Here is a 21,570-nt window from a genome sequence, read left to right on the forward strand (position 1 = left end):
CCTAAAGTTATGATTTGAGCCTTTGTGTAGAAAACTAGTCCTTTCTTATCCTTGTGATTTAACTGTATGGACAAAAATAATTATGCTACTCTCATGTATACTTGATTTTCATTTTATCTACCTTAACTCTTAATCTAACTTCTCATTTTCTTCTAATTTATGTTTTATAGTATCTATGATATTTTATTTATTCTTCTTGTATTACTTCAATCGTAGCTTCAAATGAACATTATTTTGTTTTGATTCCTTGAACTTTTGGCTTACTTCTTTATGTCTTTCATTGAATTTCTAGATTTTCTCCCTTAGCTTCATGATATAGTCATTTTCCTCCTTAATTATTTCTTTCAATTATTCATTTTCAAATTTTGTGCATTCCATATCACCTAAAATTGTATTTTTTCCTCTATCAAAGTAATATTCTTTTTACATTTGTTCAAATTGCCAAGGTCTCCACCAAGTGGTTAAGCTCTATCTACAAGGGACCAAAGTTTGATTCCATTTATTGAGAAATTTTGATAACTAAGAGGGGGTAAATTAGTTATCCTAAAATAATTTTAATTTATCAAGATAAAATTTATTTATGAACATGAAAGAACATAATAACACCATACATAATAAAAGCCAAATTTTATGTCAAAAAATCAAGATGGAAAAACATATAGAGAATGATCATTCTCAATTATGAAACACCAATCAAGTTGGCATGGGTTAAGATAATTTTTTAAAAGGGTGGTTCACTACCAAATTTATTAATGTAAGTGGAATCATGATGCCAGTAGAATTGATACAATGCAATTGATCAATACACCTTCTTCACTGGATCAACCACTATACAAATAGTACTAGAACATGTTGTTACCCCTAAACTAGTTTAGTCATATAATGATGCCTAACCTAATAGGATGAATCTTGCATGCATATGGTGAGTGGAATGATAAGTGAAGAAAAATATTAAGGCACTCAAGTGTACCTTCCTCTTTTCAAAAGGTATCCATTTTTTAAATAGTAAAATCATGAGAGATGGTCCATTCTTTGCTAAAACCCTAGTTATAGTCTTGTAGAACTAGTGAGAAATCACATTTTTCTTGAGTCCTTAAAATAAAAAATAACTACCAATTGATATGCTTAAATTGAATAAAATAGAATATGCAACATCCTCAATCCATTAAAAGTATAAAAAATTCAAGTAAATGGAAAAATGCAAGCAATAGTGAACTTATTGGGTACCACAGTACTGAAATCTCTCACCAAATCAAATTAAAATTTTCATTAACCCTTTGAAAATGAATGCACAATCCTTATAAAGTCATGAAAAGTGTCCTTCTACCTTCCTTTGAGGAATATATGTGATTAAAAAAAATGATTGTTCACATTCACTAAAATGCAAAAAGTTGCAAAAGTTGCATTTTGCAACTTTTCTTGCAAAATAGCAACATTTGAGAATTTTCATTCACACCCAACCTATAAACCAATAAAATATGAAAAATGGGTCCCATATCATTCCAATAAATTATCCTTTACATTATATTCAAGCTTCAACCTTGATTGACCCTTTGACTAGCATTGACTTTAGTTAATTGTTTGGCTAACATAGCCTTATTATGCCAGAATATGAACAAATGACTTGTAGTAAATCTAAAATTACTTCAATAGATTATAAAAATATAATGATACTTCCTAAATGACTCACATACCAAAATTTAAAGGGATATAGTTAGGACATCCTTTTTTTCTCTTGCACCATACTCTCCATGACTTGAAAGTTCAAGTCCCTTTAGTTGCTAGCTCTTGCAGAGTGACTCCATGTTTGAGTATATTACCTTTAGACATCTAAACTTCTTCAGCCTCTAGAATACCTTGATTTAACTAGGTACTCTTTGTATGTGCACTTTCTTATCTTCCTAATCACCTTGGATTCAAGGATACACTCCATCTTCATATGTCTATTTGGATGAAAATCTTTAGCCTATTCCACATCTTTAGTCGTGGATTCTACCCTATTCTTATCATGAGATTTATCGTCCCCTTAAAAAAAATTGAGGTAAATAATATTAAATATGGTGGATATCCCTATGTCATGTGGAAGTTCAATTTCATAGCCATTGGAACCATACTTGTGAAGAACTTGCATGGTCCAATCTTTTTCATCAATAGCTTACTATTATGACCCTTAGGAAGCCTCTCCTTCCTAAAAAATGCCATTACTAGGCCTCAAACATTGAAGTATACTCCCTTCTTTCTTTTATTTTCATTTTCCTTTTACTTAGGCTCTGATTTCTCTAACTAAGACTCAACTTCCTCATGCACGAACTTCATTGCATCTATGAGGATCTCACCTGCTACACTTGTACTATGCATAATTTGAATATTTATAAAATATGGTATTCTCTATGGATATATTAACTTAAGCATCATGATTACTCCTACATGACATAAAATGGGCCATTTTAATAAATTTGACCACAATAAAAAAAATACTATGTTCACACCCTATGGTAGTTTTAGGCAATCCTAAAATTAAGTCCATACTAATGTTATCCCATGGTTTTTTGTGATTGGGAGGGGTTGATATAATCTAGAATTTGATAAGGTTCCTTAGCCCTCTAATGTATCAAATAACTTTCTACATACCTTATAACATTCTTTTGTTACAACCTTTGTCAATAATAAAATCTTGTAATTTGCTCAAGATCCTTTTTTGCTCCAAAATATCTCCTAATTTCCCCTATTATATTTCTCCTTGACTATATTCTCTCTCATGGATGAATTGGGAACACACAATCTACTTTCTTTGAATAGAAGTCCCTCTTGCACTACAAAATTAGAAAACTTACCATAGAAATGAATAGCAAGGTTGGAGAAAACATTGTAAGCCTCTTTGAAGTCATTATCCTCCTGATGTATATCCTTGATATGATCCAAACCCACACTCTCTCATTGGATTTATTGTATGGATAATAGTATTCTACTTAAGGCATCAACTACCTTATTAGTTTCCCCATTCTTGTGCTTAATTATGAAGGTAAATGGTTATATTTTTTTTCCGTCTGGCACTTAATTGTTGAACCCTTGGTATTTGGTCTTTGATTGTTGTCATTGATGCCAATAATTTTTCCATGCAATTATAATGAGAATATGGTATGTTTAACATCATGTAATAATCTTATTTGATGTCCTTTAATATTGTTCAAAATATATTCAAGACAAACACTTATGTGTTATACAATTAACACTTAATGTTCACATTGGTTAAGAAAACAATTATCAAAAAATAGTTTTGGTTTGTTGGAAAGTCAAAAGGCTTAATTATTAGTTAGACATCAACTATAGTACCTTTTTTTAAAGGTTGTTGAGTTAGCTAAAATGGGTCTTTGTTAGTTTTTTGCATAACACATGTACAGAAAGAGAAAACCTCTATTAATCATAAGCAATTACCAAATTTTTATGATATTTTTAGCATTTTTTAGGAGTTTTGGTCTAAAATGTCCTACAGGTGGTTTTGACAGAAGTTGCAAGAGTAGACCAAATAGTTTGCAAGTAGATTTTAAACAAAAAAGAAGATGGTAATGCTTTGTGTTTCTATTTTCCTATTTGTGATTCAATTTTCATTGTAGAATTATATTAGAGGTAGAAGAAGGGTTATATATTTCTTCTTTATATATTCATATTAGTATTTGATCAGATCTTTTAATGGAAAATGAAAATGTATTTAGATACTTGATGTTTTGAGGAGAAACAAGGGTTTATAACTTCAAGAAAGGTGATAGTTTGAAAGACATTAATTCAAGTCATCTTATTACATTCATATATTTTGTTTCAGATCTGATTATACATTTCATCATCTAATAGATTCATTGAAAGAGGATTGCATACTTTGGTGCAATGTATTATATAAAAGAATCAGTAAGAGAGAAGAATAGAAGTATATTCTGCATTATGTTTTCAACAAGAAGTTGAAACTAGTGATTCATGATTTGTATTATAAAAAAGATGATCCTCTGATTTTGTATCTCATTTGTTCATTTTGGAAGTTGGTACTTCTTGTATTCATGAAATTGGTCCTTTAGGTGTAAGAGATTAGTGTTCCATACAATTGGTATTTCTAAAATAGGGTGTTGATGCTTCCCAGAGTTGTAGCTCTAAAAGATTTGTCCAAGAGGCCAATACAATTTAAGATTCAAAGTGGTTTTTTACCCTAAGGGGTTTTACACTATAAAAATTATGTACTTTGTTATATTTCTTCTTTTATTCATGTTTCATAAATATAAGTTATAATTGTAAAAGTTTGAAAAGAACAAGTTTCAAGTAACCATTGATTCACCCCCCTCTCAATGGTGTTTGTATTCCAACAAGTGTTATCAGAGCAAGGTTCCCTACATCAAGTTTAAAAAATTTGAGTAGATTTTGGTTGAGTGTAATACTTATCTTTTATGGCTCAAGATAGTTATTCAAAGTTTTTAATTTTTGATGGATCCGATTATGCTTTTTGGGAAGTAATGATGCAAACATATTTGTTATCTATTAATGTTGATGTTTAGAATTCAGTTGTTAATGGTTATAAAGTTTCTAATATTTTACCTATAGATCTTGATGAAAAGAGGAAGTATGAAATTGATATGAAAGTTAATTTTTTTATACTTAATAGTTTATCTAAAGATATTTTTGTTAAGGTAATGCATTGTAGTTCTTCTAAAGAAGTATGGGACAAATTGAAAAATACATATCATGGTAATAATAGAGTTAAAGAAGCCAAGATACAACATTTGAAAGAAATATTTGAAGACCTTAAGATGGGTGTTGATGAAAAGGTAGAAGGATATCTCCTTAAGATAGATGAAACTATAAATGACATAAGAGGACTTGGTAAAAAAAATTGGTGATATTGATGTTGTAAAGAAAATTTTGAGATCTCTTCTTGATAAATTTGATTCTAAGATATGATCTATAGAAGAAAATAGAGATATTAACAAGTCTACAATGAAATATATTCATGGAGCATTTGTAGCTTATTAAATAAGAAAGTTTGGCAAGAAGGATTCCATAATCAAAGAAGCAACATGCAAGGTTTAAAAAAAAAGTGAAGCAAGTCTCTTTGGAATCAGAAGAGCTTGATGTTCTTGAAGCATATTTATCAAGGAAATTAAAGAAATGTGCAAGAAAATACAAAGGTAACTTCCTTTCAAATGCTCTAATTGTGGTAAAATATGACACTTTGCATCTAAATATCCTTATAATAACCATGATGAAGTAGAAGATGAGAAAGAGAAATTGAGTAAAAATAAATTCTATAACAAAAAGAAATTCTTTAAGAAGAAGAAGAGTTTGATTTCAAGTGTATTAGATAGTGAATCTAGTATTTTTGAATGTGATGAAAATGAAGTTTTATTCATGGCTATAGAAACTACTTGTTAAGAATTAGATAGTAATGATGATATTGAACTTTTTGAGGTTAATTTAGAATGTGAATTTATTGATGTACTTAAAAAGATCAAGGAATTAAAAAGGAATTTAAGTGTTCAAGAAAATCACTTCTTAAAGGAAAAAGAGAACTTTGAAAAAGAAACTAAGAAATTAAATAAAAAAGTTATAGAATTGAAATTACAAGTTGAGGAACAAAATAGAATTGTCTTTGTCACTAAGGAAGAGTTAAGTTATAAAGATTGGGAATGTACAAGGTTAATGAATGAAGTAGTATCATATAAAATAAAGTTATAAAAATATGAGAACACTACTTTGGATGATATGTTAAGGAAATAAAGGAGAACTGATGGTCTAGCAAGAAGTGGTTTTCAACTTGGACAATCTTCTAGTCACAAGAAAGATAAATCTGTTGGAAATCTAATTGAAAAGATCATTGAAGAAGATTGATTGCAATGATGGATATTGTTGTTTTCAATAATTGTTTTGTCATTGCTATCAAACCTACTAATTGCTAGAATGAAAATTTCTTATAAGATCCAAGTACTATCACTTAGTTTATTGATGAAGAGGATTTAATCAACAAGATGTAACAAGAGCACCTAAGGGAAAGGTTGAGTTATGGTTTTGTAATGAAGTGCAAGGATTAGTTAAGACAATGGTTAAATGATGTATTGATAACATACTTGAAAATATAGAGGTTGGTCACACTTAGGAACATTAGAGAAATAAGTTGCAACAAGGTTAACTACAAAGCTTAACTAAGTTCATTAGTGAGTGTTGAGCAAGCTAGTTCAAGTCGAGCAAACTTTTAGTTAGTTCTGAGCAAATGAAAAAATCTAGTATGTGCCAAGTGATACATAAGGAGTTGAGCATGTTCAAGTATTGAGTGTCAGAAAAACTTAGTGGATGCCAAGTAAATCCATAGTAGGTGCCGAGCATTTCTATAATGTAGTTGATGCTGAGTAACACAATATGTTTCAAGCACCAAAATTTCAATAGTGCTGAGCTACTGCATTATTTGAAAAGTCAAAGATTTGCCAAATCTAAGCTAACAAAGTTGTTACCTTGAATTTTGTGAACTAGTCGGAGGATAAGGATGATGAGTTGGTGGCACATAATTTTGTGTAAACCATTTTTGAGAGAATTTAAGAGGATTCTTCATGATGTCTCTAGAAGAAACAAGATGTGGGTTAGATTCAATGAATCCTACCTAATCCTTTCAAACTAAAACTAAAGGAGGGAAGAATTGAGCAGGAAAAGAGAATTTCATACTTCTATTTAAGGATTCATAGGATAAGAAGCAAGAGTTGTTGGTGTGCCAAATTGCTAAGTGGTTGAAGGGTGTCAAAGAGAAGGCATCTAGGAGAAGGAAGAATAGAACATAAAGACTCTACTTTGATAAGTGGTCAGAAAGAGAGGATTACATTGGTATATCAAGAATGGAGACTCAAGTAGACAAAGGTTGAAAGGAGAACAAGTTGTTAGAGCTATAGAGACTGAAAGCTAGGCAATGTTATGAGCTAAATAGTGATATGAAATCTGTAAGATAAGTTGTGAATTGTAATTAGGTCAAATTCTTTCTAATACTTTCTAGTAATTGTATTGGATATGAAAATCCTATGGACTTAGATTGGTTTAACAATGATTTGTAAATCCTTTAATAGGGTGGCATTCTAAGTGAATGTTCTAAAGTCCTCTAACCAAACCCGCTTCTAACAAAGTGGTTAAATCCTTTAACTAGGTCACATTTAACAATGTGTTATAGCCTTTAATAGGGTAGGCCTTTCAGAGGGCATCACTTCAGAAGAGTGAGAATTGAGTAGCATGTTACTGGTCATTTTTCCCAAATTGGGTTTCCACATAAATCACTATGTTATGTGTTGATTCTTCATGTGTTATGCTTGCATGTTTATTTTACAGTAACTTGCTAAATTATAAAAGTTTAAGCTTGGATGAATGAATAGTTTGATGGGCACACTTTACTTGATGAAAAAGTTTGAATTGGACATTTAGACCTTGAATAATTGATTCACACCCCCCCCCCCCCTCAATTAGTCTAAAGCATTTCTAGCAATTGTTATCAAAGCCACCTATTGACTTAGTTTAAAGGTACTAGAAGCAGGAAGATCAAGATGTCCAAGAGAGAAGTTCCCAAGCCCAACAAAGATAACTTCATTACATGGTAGAGTCTAATGAAATTGCACCTTGGATAAATATGTGATTATGCAAAAACCTCAATTGGAGTGGAACATGTAGATCCAGTTGGATCCCTTACTGCAGATGACATTAAAGGTTGTGACATTGCATTTAAAACTATCAGATATCTATGGAGGAGATCAAAATGTTCAAAGAGCAAAGAGACAAAGCCTTAGAGGAAAGTTTGATGACATGAAAATGGAGGAAGGTGAGAATGCTACTCAATATACTGCTAGAATAAAAGAAGTGGTAAGTGCAATATGAAGTCTAGGTGGTCAATTGGAAGATGATACTATTAATAGAAAATACTTAAGAACTCTACTCCCTAACTATGCTATTAGCATTTTAGCCATCCAAGAATTAAGGTGTGTATCAGGGAACACACTAACCTTTGAAGGTATAGTAGGAAGACTCACTAATTTTGAGTTGTCCAACTTTGATAACTATAGACCTCAGAACCTTGAATCTTATTTCAAGGCCAAGCTGACATTGAAAGACACTGAGGAGGTGAAATCAAAGAAGAAGAGTAGAAAAGAAAAACATGTATCTAGTGACATCAGTACAAATGAGGAAGATGTGGAATAATTGGAAGCACTACTGGTTAGGAGATTTCATAGAGGCAAAGGTCAATTCAAAGGTAAGCTCCCTATCATTTGTTTTAATTGCAATGAAGTAGGCCATATTGCAGCAAGGTGTACACAGAAGAAGAACTACAAAGAAGGAAACAAGTACATGAACAAAAGAGAAGATGATAGAAGAGATTACAAGGACAAAGACAAAAGATGTTACATTGTTGAAGAAGATTCTGATGAGAAAGATGATGAAGTAGTCTATGTAGCCATGAAGGATGAATCAGATGAAGATGAATCAACAACATTGGTAACCTATGTGAACAAGAATAACAAATGGATCATAAATAGTAGATGCTCACATCACATGATAGGAGATAGAAGTAAGTTTATTACCTTCACTCAGTATGATGGAAATAGTGTTAGATTTGGTAATGATGCTCCATGTCAAATCAAAGCAAAAGGTTTTGTTAAACTTACAGAGAAAATCTCACGTGATAATGCATACTATGTTGAAGGATTGAACTACAATTTGATAAGTGTATCACAGTTAGGCAATGTAGGTTGCAAAGTAGAATTTGGAAACAAAACTGCCAAAATCTATGATACTGATGGAAATCTGATAGGAAAAGGTGAAAAAACTAGAAGTAATCTATTTTACCTAGATATGGAAAATGCAACATGTCTTCTTGTTAGACTTGATGATGTTTGGTTATGGCATAAAAGGTTGTGTCATGTTAACTTTGGCAATCTGATTAGCATCAGCAAAAATAAGAAAGTCATAGGTTTGCCTAAGCTGAAGAAACCTGAAAATACAATGTGCAAACAATGTCAACTAGGAAAGATGACTAAGTCTAGTTTCAAGAGCAAACCCTACACTTCTAAAGTACTAGAGTTAGTGCATACTGACTTATGTGGTCCAATGGAAGTACAAAGCTACTAAGGAGATAGATACATAATGTTATTTGTGGATGACTACTCTAGGATGATGGTTGCCATGTTCTTAAAGCAAAAATTTGATGCATTTAAAATGTGCAAGTTGTATTTGGCTAGAGTTGAAAAAGGAATAGGAAAGAGTCTAAAGTGTTTGAGATCAGACAGAGGAGGAGAGTTTACATCAAAAGAGTTTGAGACATTTTACAATGATAAAGAAATCAAGAGACAAACATCAGCACCAAGAACTCCCCCACAGAATGGTATTGCTAAGAGAAGGAATAGATCAATAATAGACTATGCCAGAACCTTGATGATGGAGAAAAATGTTGCACTCAAGTACTAGAGAGAGGTTGTTAGTACTATAGTCTACACCCTAAATAGAGTTCAAGTCAAGAAAGGAACAAATGCAACACCTTTTGAATTATGGTATGGTCACTCATCCAATGTAAAACATTTCAAAGTATTTGGTTGTAAATTATATATTCTTAAAGATACTAGAAATGGAAAGTTTGATGCAAAGAGTGATGAAAGCATATTCCTTGGATACTCCACTAGAAGCAAAGCATAGAAGTGTTTGAACACTAACACTAACAAGATTGTGAAGAGTGCAAATGTAAATTTTGATGAGCATGCAGAAGTCCAAGCTGATGAATAAAAGAAATTAGAAGATTATAAATATTTTGTATACTTCTATGAAGGAATTCCTATTGAAGATGAAGTTGTCAATCAAGTTGGAAATCAACATCAAATCTTAGTATCAGCCGAGTCATAGCCAATGAATGCCAAGCTGTATTTAGAAGTTGAGTTGCAAAATGAAGAAAATGCACATTCTAACTCTGAAATCAGCACACATGGAAGAGATGATGAAATACCAAAAGGAGAAGTGCAAAATGACTCTAAAGCTGAAGGACCAAACATGGAAAGAAAGACAAAACCAAGACTAGCTAGGTATGTGAGAAGAAATGACCCTGCAGATCAAATAATTGGTGACAAGGATTCAAGACCAATGACAAGGAATAGACTAAGGAATGAATCATGTCTTTTGAGCAAGGTTGAACCCAAAATAGTGAAAGATGCACTACAAGATGATAATTGGCATAAAGCTATGGAAGAGGAGATTGATCAAATTGAGAAGAAAAAAACCTAGACCCTAGTTCCTAGACTAGCTGACAAGAATGCAATTGGTACCAAATGGGTGTTTAGAAACAAACTTGATGAGAATGGTGAGATAATAAGAAACAAGTCTAGACTATTTTGTAAAGGCTATGTACAAGAAGAAGGATTGCACTATGGAGAAACATTTGCCCCTATTGCAAGAATGGAAGGAGTCAAAACACTACTTGCATATGCTGCTTACAAAGGTTTCAAAGTTTACCAGATGGATGTAAAGTTTGCTTTTCTAAATGGAATATTGGAATAGGAAGTCTATATTGAAAAACCTAAGGGATATTTTGATGACAACAAGGAGGATATGGTTTGCAAACTGCATAAACCACTATATGGTTTGAAGCAAGCACCTAGAGCATGGTATAAGAGACTATACAAATATCTTATGAAGATAGGATTTGAGAGAACATATGACAACAACAACCTATATATCAAAGTAGAAAAAGGTAAAGATATTTTGATATCTGAAATTTTTGTTGATGATATAATATTTGGAGGAAAAGATGCTCCATGCAAATATTTTGTTGATCAAATGAAACATGAGTTTGAGATGTCAATGTTTGGAGAAACTAAATTCTTTGTTGGATTGCAAGTACATCAACTGAAGCATGGCATATTTGTGACCCAATAAAAATATATCAAGGAGATACTCAAGACATTTGGATTAGAAGATTCAAAACCAGTCAATACACTAATGGTAACAGGACATAAGTTATCCAAGAATGATGAATCAGTTGAAGTGAATCAGACAATGTATAGATCAATGATTGGAAATTTGTAGTATGTCATACATAGTAGACCAAACATTGCATTAGCTATTAGAATAGTGGCAAGATTTTTTGCAAATCCAAAAGAAAATCATCTAATGGCAGTAAAGAGAATACTGAGGTACTTGAAAGGAACTGATGACTTCGATTTTTATTACAAGAGAAGTGAAAAGTTTGAGTTGAGAGCCTTCACTGATCTAGATTAGGGAGGTAATATTGATGATAGAAAAATCACTAGTGGAGGAGCACTTTTCTTAGGGAAAATACTAATTACTTGGACCAGAAAAAAGCAAAGTTGTTGATGCAGGAGCATCCAGAGGTATAAGGGCAATCCTGTGTCACCCAAAAAAAAAATTTACTTAGACTTAGTTTTTGTTTCATGTCTTTACATTTTTGGCTACCCATTTGGCTCAAATAAAAGTTCCAACTCTCATAGTTCAACTATCAGTGCATTTGAAAATTCTGAAAAAAATAGGAGCATGTATTTGAGCCATCATTTTGGTAAACTAGAAGGTGTGAATTGGCCAGATGAATGTAATCATGATTTAGAGCATTCCAAAAAAAGAATCAGGTCAATAGGCCCCACAGTTTGAAAGTTATTACAGTTCTTTGGGTTTTGGAGACCTCCTAAGAATGCTTCAAAGTTAGGTTTGGGGCATTAAATGACCTTGAAAAGGGTCAAAAATGGGGGACAAGAAAATCTTGTCCATAGGGCTATAGAGCGCTTGGAGAGCTTTCCAAAAATGTAAACGGTTCGTCAGTCGGAGCTACGGTTCAAAAGTTATGCCTCCCAGAAGTTCGGCTACCGTTTCTGGATTCTTCTAGATTTGCACCGACTTCTAACGCAGCTTTTGGAACCTTCTATTTTGTCAGTGGATGCCTAATAGCACTTTCTAGAATGTACTCCTAGTCCTTAACCCTTCGGGGTCTATTTAAGGAGATTTCTGGCATTGTAAAAGGCAGTTCGGAGTGGAGTTTGAGAGGAGGTGCTAAAAGGAGAAATATTCTCCAGATTTATACTATTGTAAGCCCTTAGGGCATGTTCTGAAGTTTATTTTCTCTGTACTATTTGTACTAGCTTATTTTCTCAGTTAATATAATTTCCCTTTTCTATTGTGTCCATTCTATTCTTGGGTCGTGTCCCCATCAGTTGTACCTCACAATCTACATCAGAAGCTAAATATTTTGTAGCTGCTATCAATTGCACCAATATTGTATCGATCAAACATCTATTGCAAGGTATCCAAGAAAAGGTAACTAAACCTATGACACTCTATTGTGATAACACAAGTGCCATGAACATATCAAAGAATCATGTGATGCATGCCAAAATAAAGCATATAGCAATTAAGTATCATTATGTAAGAGATTGTTGGAAGATAAGTAAGTGAGAATGGAATATGTTAGTTCAAAGGAACAAATTGCTAACATCTTTACAAAAGCTCTACCTAAAGATGATTTTGAGTATCTTAGGGATAAGTTAGGGGTGATACCCCTAGCCAAGTCTACTTGAAGCAAAAACAAGATTTCCCTACATCAAATGAGTTGATTATTGAAATATTACACATTGATACAGAGGATACTTACATTGATACAGAGGATACTTACTTTTAGATTTTGCCTAAACTAATTAAAAGTGGTATAGTTCTAAATCAGTCACAAAAAAGGTGACAAAAGGAGAAATTTGAGTACCTAAAAATGCTACACTTGCATGTTAAGATGTTGAGATAATATGTCTTTGGAATTGTTGTCAAAGAGGGAGAAATAGTAGAAACTAATCAAGAGTTGTGGGAGTAGTAAGAAGCTAAACAGAGGAAGAGATGATGAAAGAAGAAGTTAAGAATAGTACAAGATCAAAGTGAACAGTGGTAAGCCATATAAAAGAGGGAGAAAAAGGATGTTCAGGAAGATATAGCTAAGAGTGAACAACAACTAAGAGGGAGAAGCAGAATTAAAGTAATCAAAACTAGAATCAAAGAGGGAGATGTGAAAATTGATGGTAACATAATTTCTTTTTGGCATTTGACTTACTATTCTAACCTAGTTAGCATTTTGATAACTTGGTTGAATAGTTTGGTTTGATGGTTGATCAATTTGGTTTTCCATCAATGCCAAAGAGGGAGATTGTTGGAAATCTGATTGAAAAGATCATTAAAGGAGATTGATTGCAATGAGGGAGGTTGTTGTTTTCAATTATTGTTGTCATTGATGTTAAACCTGCTAATTGTTCGAATGACAATTGCTTATAATATCGAAGTACTATCACTTAGTTGATTGATGAAGAGGATTCAATCAACAAGATGTAACAAGAGCACCTAAGGGAAAGGTTAAGTTATGGTTTTGTAATAAAGTGCAAGGATCAGTTAAGAAAATGGTTAAATGATGTATTGATAACATACTTGAAGACATAGAGGTTGGTCACACTTAGAAACATTGGAGAAATAAGTTGCAACAAGGTTAACTACAAAGCTTACTAAGTTCATTAGTGAGTGTTGAGCAAGCTAGTTCAAGCTGAACAAATTTTTAGTTAGTGTCGAGCAAATGAAAATATCTAGTATGTGAATCCACAGTAGGTGTCGAGTATTAGTAAAATGTAGTTGATGCTGAGTAACACAGTATGTGCTAAGCACTAGAATTTCAATAGTGCCGAGTTGCTACATTTTTTGAAAAGTCAAAGATTCACCAAATCTAAGCCGAAAAAGTTGTTAATTTGAATTTTGTGAACCAATTGGAGGATAAGGATGATGAGATGGTGGCACAAAATTTTGTGTAAATCATTTTTGAGTGAATTTAAGAGGATTTTTCATGATGTCTCTAGAAGGAACAAGATGTGGGTTAGATTCAGTGAATCCTACCTAATCCTTTCAAAAGAAAATTAAAGGAGAGAAGAATTGAGAAAGAAAAGATAACTCTAGACTTCTATTTAAGGAGTCACGGGCCAAGAAGAAAGAGCTATTGGTGTGCCAAATTGTGAAGTGGTCGAAGGGTGTCAAGGAGAAGGCATCTAGGAGAAGGAAGAACAGAGCATAGAGACTCTACTTTGATAAGTGGTCAAAAAGAGAGGATTGCACTGGTATATCAAGAATTGAGACTCAAGGAGACAAAGATTGAAAGGAGAACAAGTTGTCAGAGCTGTAGAGACTAAAAGCTAGGAAATGTTATGAGTTGAACGATGATCTAAAATCTAGAAGATAAGTTGTGAATTGTAATTAGTTCAAAGTCTTTCTAATAATTTCTAGAAATTGTATTAGATATGAAAATCGTATGGACTTAGGTTGGTTTAACAACCATGTGTAAATCCTTTAACAGGGTGGCATTCTAAGTGAATGTTCTAAAGTCCTCTAACCAGGCCCACTTCTAATAGAGTGGTTAAATCCTTTAACCAAGTCACATTTAACAATGTGTTGTAGCCTTTAATAGGGAAGGCCTTTCATAGGGCATCACTTTAGAAGAGTGAGAATTGAGTAGCATGTTACTGACAATTTTTCCCAAATTGGGTTTCCTCATAAATCACTGTGTTATGTGTTGATTCTTCATGTGTTATGCTTGCATGTTGATTTATAGTAACTTACTAAAGTAGAAAATTTTAAGCTTGGATGAATGAATGGTTTGATAGGAACACTTTACTTGATGAAAAAGTTTGAATAGGACATTTAGACCTTGAATAACTGATTCACCCCCCCCCCCCCTTCAATTATTCTAAAGCATTTCTAATAAAATCTTTATTTGAAATATTTAAATTTGAAAGTAATGATACAAATCAGAATAATACCACTTCAAACATATGTAAAAATGCATATTTTAATCATGTTTCTAATGATAAAAATAAAGTTATATCAAGCACTTCATTCATGGGTAAAAGACACTCAAATAGGTTCACTTCTTTCTTTGATGGGTATTGCTTCATGTGTCATCAATATGGACATAGAAAAAGTAATTGCAGATACATGTCAAGGAGATATTCAAAGTTTATTTTTGATTATTACTTTCCTACAATGAATGGTCTAAGATTTTACAAATTCAATCTCTTTGGTCATGTTATGAGGAACTACAAAACTAAGTCATTTCAGAATGATCAATCTTATGCTATTCTACAAGTTGATAAAGAATTTGATACTAAAGTGACTAAGATATGGAGGCCTAAGATTAATAAGTCTATTTTTTTTCAAATGGATCTACATTCTAAATATAATTACTTGTGGATAATTGATAGTGGTTTTTCTAGACAAATGACAAGAGGTAAGACAAAGTTTGACAAATTGATTAACTACAAAGGTGGCAATTTTAGTTTTGGTGATGATTCTTCAAGGAAAATTAAAGGTTTGGGTTCTTTGATGCTTAGTGATAAAGTATCCATTCATGATGTGTATTATGTTGATGGATTAAAATACAATCTTCTAAGTGTTAGTCAAATTTGTGATCATGGATATGAAGTTTTTTGATGATCACGATTGTCAAATCAAATCAAAATCCAAATAGTTGGTTGCATCAAGTAAAAGATCTAAAGGGAATTTATACAATTAAAAAAAATCACAAATACTAACAATCATGAAGATGTTTGCCTTATGAGATAGGTGAATAAAAGTTGTTTATGAAACAAAAGGCTTGGGCACTTGAATTTTGAAAACTTGGTAAAAGTTAGTAAGCATTAGAAAGTAAGAGATATGTCATGTATAAGTAAGCCAAATAATGTTACTTGTGAAGGGTGTCAACATGGTAAACAAAAAAAAGCATCTTTTCCTTCAAAAGAATAATTTTCCTCTAAACCATTGCAATTAGTGCATACTAATTTATGTGGTCCTACAAGGACAATGTCATGAAATGGTGAAAAATATTCCATGCTTTTTATAGATGATTATACAAGAATGACATGGGTAACTTTCTTAAATCATAAATCAAATGCATTTCACAAGCTTAAGATTTTTAGGAAAATGGTTGAAAATGAGTCAGACATGAAGATTAAGTGCTTAAGATCAGATAGAGGTAGTGAGTTTACTTCAGATGAATCTGTTTATTATTGTGAAAAATATGGCATCAAAAGAAAATTTGAAACATCTAGGACACCTCAAAAAAATGGAGTTGTTGAGAGAAAGAACCAAATAGTGAAATATATGGCAAGGAATATGTGAGATGAATCTAAAGTACCAAACCAATATTGGAAAGAAGCAATTCCCACAATAGTATATGTTTTCAATAGGGTACAACTAAGGGTGAAAACTTAGTACACTCCTTATGAGTTATGGTATGGACACCCTACTTCTATTAGGCATTTTAGAATTTTTGGAAGTAGATGTTTTATTAAGAATTATGATGATAAAATAAGAAGCTTTGATTCAAGACGTGATTATGGAATATTGTTAAGATATTCTTCTCAAAGTAAAGCTTAAAAATGTTTTTAATAAAAGGTTGAACAAACTTGTTGAAAGTGTGCATGTGAAAGTGGATGAAGTTGTGTAGAATAAAAAGAAAATAAGAATGGATAATACTTTCCTACAAGACTATGATAAAGACTTAAATGAATCAAATAATAAGCTGATGAAGGTGAAGAAGAGATAAAAGCTCAAACAAAAACACCAAAACCAACAAGTATAAAGGCTACAAGAACAAGCTTGACAAAGTTAAATCCTCAAGAATAGATTATAGGGGATAAACATGTAGGTATTCAAAAAAGAACAATAACTACATCTAGTGAATATCCTAATCTTTTTTTGTTATCTCAAATTGAACCTACATCATATAAATAAGTGATTATGGATGAGTTTTGGGTTAAAGCTATGAAAGAGGAACTAAGTAAAATTGAAAATAATAAGACATGGGAATTAGTGCCTATACCTAAAGATAAAAATGTAATAGGTTCTAAATGGGTCTTTAGAAATAAATTTGATCAAAACAAAAAGATATCAAGGAACAATAAAGTTGAAGACAACTACATGATGGATATATAGGTTCAAGTACACATGGATATACATGTGAAAGTTTGTATTGACATCAATGCCAAAGGGGGAGTATGTTGAACTATTAGTATTTGGTCTTTTATTTTTGTAATGGATTGGTGTTCCTTGAAATTGGTGTTTCTAAAACATGGTGTTGGTGCTTCCCAAAGTTATAGCTCTAAAAGATTTTCCCATGAGGCCAATAAAGTTTTAGATTCAAAATGGTTTTTTACCCTAAGGGGTTTTCCACTATAAATATTATGTACTTTCTTCTTTTTCTTCTTTTGTTCATGTTTCATAAGCATATGTTATAATTGTAAAAGTTTTAAAAGAACAAGTTTCAAGTAACTACTGATTCACACCCCCCCCCCCCATAGTGGTGTTTGAATTCAAACATTAACATCCATGTGGTTCAATTTTTCCTTCCTATTCATGTAACTTAATTCATGGTTATCAATAAAAACTACAAATTCCTTTTGCATCAAATAGTACCTCCATTTTAGCAAGGATTGCACCACAACATATAGATCAAGATCATAGGTATTGAACCTCTTCTTAGCCTTATTTAATTTCTCTACAAATAATTCTATAGGATTCCCATCCTATCTTAATATTAGCCTAATGGCTTTCTTACTAAGATCACACCCTACTAAAAATACCTTGTAAAAATTAGGAAACATGGGTGTTGGTGAAGTTTCTACTCTTTACCTTAGGTATTGAAACTATCCTCATCCACCTTAGTCCATTCAAATTTACATTTTACTCTACCTTTAATAGTGTTGAGAATAGGAACCAAAATCCCATTGAATCCTCTAATAAACTTCCTATAAGAGGTTGTAAGGCCATGAAAACTCCTCACATCACCAAGTGATCATAGAGTTTTCCAATTCAAGATGGCATCCATCTTTTACGGATCCATTTTTGGAATACCCTAAGATATGACAAAAACCAAATATACTAGTTTTATTTTGAGAAACCTACACTTTTCTAAGGTGGTCTTTGAATGTTCATGTTCAAGTTTCTGCATCAGCAACATAGGATTCTCTAGATGCTCCTCTTTTGACCTTCTAAACACTAAATTTTTATCAATATATACAATAAAAAATTTGCCAATAAAATGAACTAAGACCTCATTCATCAATTACACAAAGTTTCTTGGATAATTTCTCAATGAAAAGGGCATGAAAATATATTCATATAACTCCATTTGTTTTGAATTTTGTCTTTCATTCATCACCATGCCTTATCCTTATCTAAAAATAACCATATTTGAGGTCAATCTTGGAGTAATAGCATGATTCATCTAATTAGTCTAATAGGTCCTCTATCATTGGGATGGGGAACCTATATCTTATGGAGATTTTATTTATGGCTCTAGAGTCCAGACACAATTTCCATTTTCTATCCTTTTTAGGTACTAGGGCTGAGGGCACTTCACATGGCCTCAAACTTTTTTACTTATCTTTACATTTTATTGTGGAGTTAGTTTGTAGAAAACCTTATTAGGTAATGTGGTTCTTTGTATCAAGTCAATTTGGTGACTTACATGAATCCTAATTAGTGGCAAAGACTCAAATTGTTCTCCTACTACTAAACTTGGAAACTATATTAACAAATTAGTTACCTCCTTGGCAAATGATTCATGCTTCTTCATGTCTTCCTTAGTCTTGAAAATCAATGCACAACCCTAAAAATCATTCTCCTTTGTTAGAATAAAAAATTCCTTACCTCTTATCAACATCATAGATGACTCACCTTTGTCCTTGCCATTTTTTTCAGGTAAAGTATCCATCTTGAACTTTTTTCCATTCTTGGTGATTATGTATGTGTTTAGTTCACCATCATGTTGGGTTATGACATCAAATTACCATGGCCTTCCAAGTATCAAATGGAGGACATCCATAGGTATTATCACACATAGACATTTATCTTTATATTTTACAATCTCAAACTCAACCCATGTCTATTCTTCCATAATGAAGCTCTAACTTGTGTTAAGCCAAGATATCTTGTGAGGTTAATTATGGAGTAACCTCTCGAGTTTATAGTTCTCCACCATATTTTTTGACATAAAATTCTATGTTGAACTAGAGTCAACAATCATCTTGCATAATTTTTCATAAGCTTTCCCTTGTGTTCTATATAATTACTTTCTTTGGAAAGGCTCTTGCTTCAATGGAAATTTTACTAGAGTCCTCTTTATCATAATGCTTTCCACATCCAAGATATAAGGTGTTGCACTACCAACTAGTTCATTGACATGACTTCAACTATAGTCTTTATCCATTATGAGTCAAATCCTCTTGTCTCTTCTTGCAAATGAACTAGAAGCTTTATTTAGATATTGATTTCTTGTATGCCCAAATTGATCACAACTGTAACATTTATTAGTGAAGTCTCCTTTTCATATACCTAGTATATCCTCTAGTTATATTACATGGCCTTATTCGACCTCAGATATTTTGTCCACCTATGTGACTATTTGCACCTCTAAACTCATTACTCTAGTTTTCTTCATTCCTAATGCTCTAATCCTTTCTATATAAGTTCACTCTAACTCTATGATTACTCCTACCTCCTATACCCCTATTACCTTGATGAACCTTCCTTTTAAGTTTTTTCACAGCCCTAATGGTTAATTTGAAGCATTCATCAAATATTTTTGGTAGAAGCATTTTTTTCAGCCTAGATGTTGTACTTCAATCTATTTACATACCTTACAACTAGTTCTTTTTTATCTTCATTGTGGTTTTCCCTCATACTGAGTTTATGAAACTATTCAATATAGGTGGAAAAATCAAAGTCTTTCTTCTTGAGATTGTAAAATTTTCTTATCATATGCACCTCAAAGTCAATAGGCATGAATTTATTCTTCATCATGAAAATTATCTTTTTTTATTTTGTAATAGGCTTATTATCATTCCTTTTTTCTCTCATTTTGTGTGTAATTCCACCAAATAATTGCAAAACCCTTAAGTTTGGTCCTTGCATATTTTACCTTTTTATCCCCTTCTACCTCATTTAGATAACAATAGGTATCTAAGGAAGCTATCCATTTTGCTAGTTCCTCTCCATCCATTTTTCTACTGAAAGTAGGTAGTTCACTCTGGAGTTCTCTTTCTTGGATTCCCTGATGGCATCTAGGAATGTTTGTTTATCTAGCCTAACCTTATTTACAACTCTATTGCTTGAAGATTATGGTTCTTGGGTCTTTTCCCCACGTTCTTCCTTCTCTTCCTACTCTTTCTCTTCTTTACTATAATAATTTTTCTCCCTAGCTTTCAACTTACCCACCATCTTCTTCAATATCTTTTCCCATTTATGGTCAATACTCTTCTCCATTAGTTCAATCGCATTTTGAAGGATCTAGCTCCTATAGGTGGAATATTGAATGCCTCTATTTTTAATTGAAATAAAATTCAATTTGTATGACCCTGATACCAATGAAATACAAGTAGAATTGATGCAAGATAAGGTAAGTTCACAATTGGTCAAGGTAAGATAAAGAAAGGAAAATGGCCAAGTTTTTTTATGGATTAGGAAATTAGGTAGAAGGGTAATGGTACTCACAAATACACCAAACACCACAATCTCACCTATTTCTATTTCCACACAAAAAATCTTCACCAAACTCCAAGATGACTCTTCACGTTTCTTTTAATCCTCATTATCACTATTGGAATTAAAATAGGAAAGGTAAACTCTAAGAGGGGGAGGGGGGTGAATCAATGCTTTAAACTTTAACCCATAAAAATATTCACAACACATCCATCTCACATATTCAATAAGTAAACCAAAATACCATGTAAAGCATATACATCTAAAGTATGTAAACAACTAAGTATTCACACATATATGATACAAGATATGATTACCTAGAAACCCTCCAATGAGAAGGTAAAATTGGGGTGGGGATGACACCCAAAAATCTTCACTACTGTAGTTATAAAGTGTATCCAATGAAGGTTACAATATTTGATCATGGAACATGATCTACCCTATGAAAGGTCTACCCTATTAAAATCTTACAAACACTATTAGGTCTTACCCTATTAAAGGATTTCAACACCTTGTTAGAAGTGTGCTTGATTAAAGGACCTTAACTCACAATTAAGTAAGCACCTTGTTAGAGGATTTCAATATAGCCTGTTAGGACTACTCTATTAAGATATTTAATTGGTTCACCTATTAGAATGTCTCAACATTGATCCTATGATTAGCACTCTATTGCTTAATGATAGATCACCTCTATACTGATGTATACTTGATCCTTCTTGATTGGATTTCTCTCTATTGTTTGTTCTTTCCTTCCTCTATACTCCTTTAACTAATTCTACAATGTAATTTAGATCATAATACCTTGATCACCATGAATGTCCTGGTTTGGGCATGCAAAACTCTTCTTGACCGTTGATTCATTCCTTCTCCACACACAAGAAATTTAGGATTTTTCCTCCTTAAGAAGACCTAGCTGTCTTAGGGTTAGGTATGAATAAATGACTGTGATTCAGCCATATTGTTGCTTAAACCTTCCCTTTATTTGATTGGCTACATGTAATACATAGGGATTCCTAACTAATA

Source organism: Cupressus sempervirens, chromosome 5 (assembly GCF_028749045.1).
Source record: "Cupressus sempervirens isolate cs-2001-9-10 chromosome 5, ASM2874904v1, whole genome shotgun sequence".
Classification (NCBI taxonomy): Eukaryota; Viridiplantae; Streptophyta; class Pinopsida; order Cupressales; family Cupressaceae; genus Cupressus; species Cupressus sempervirens.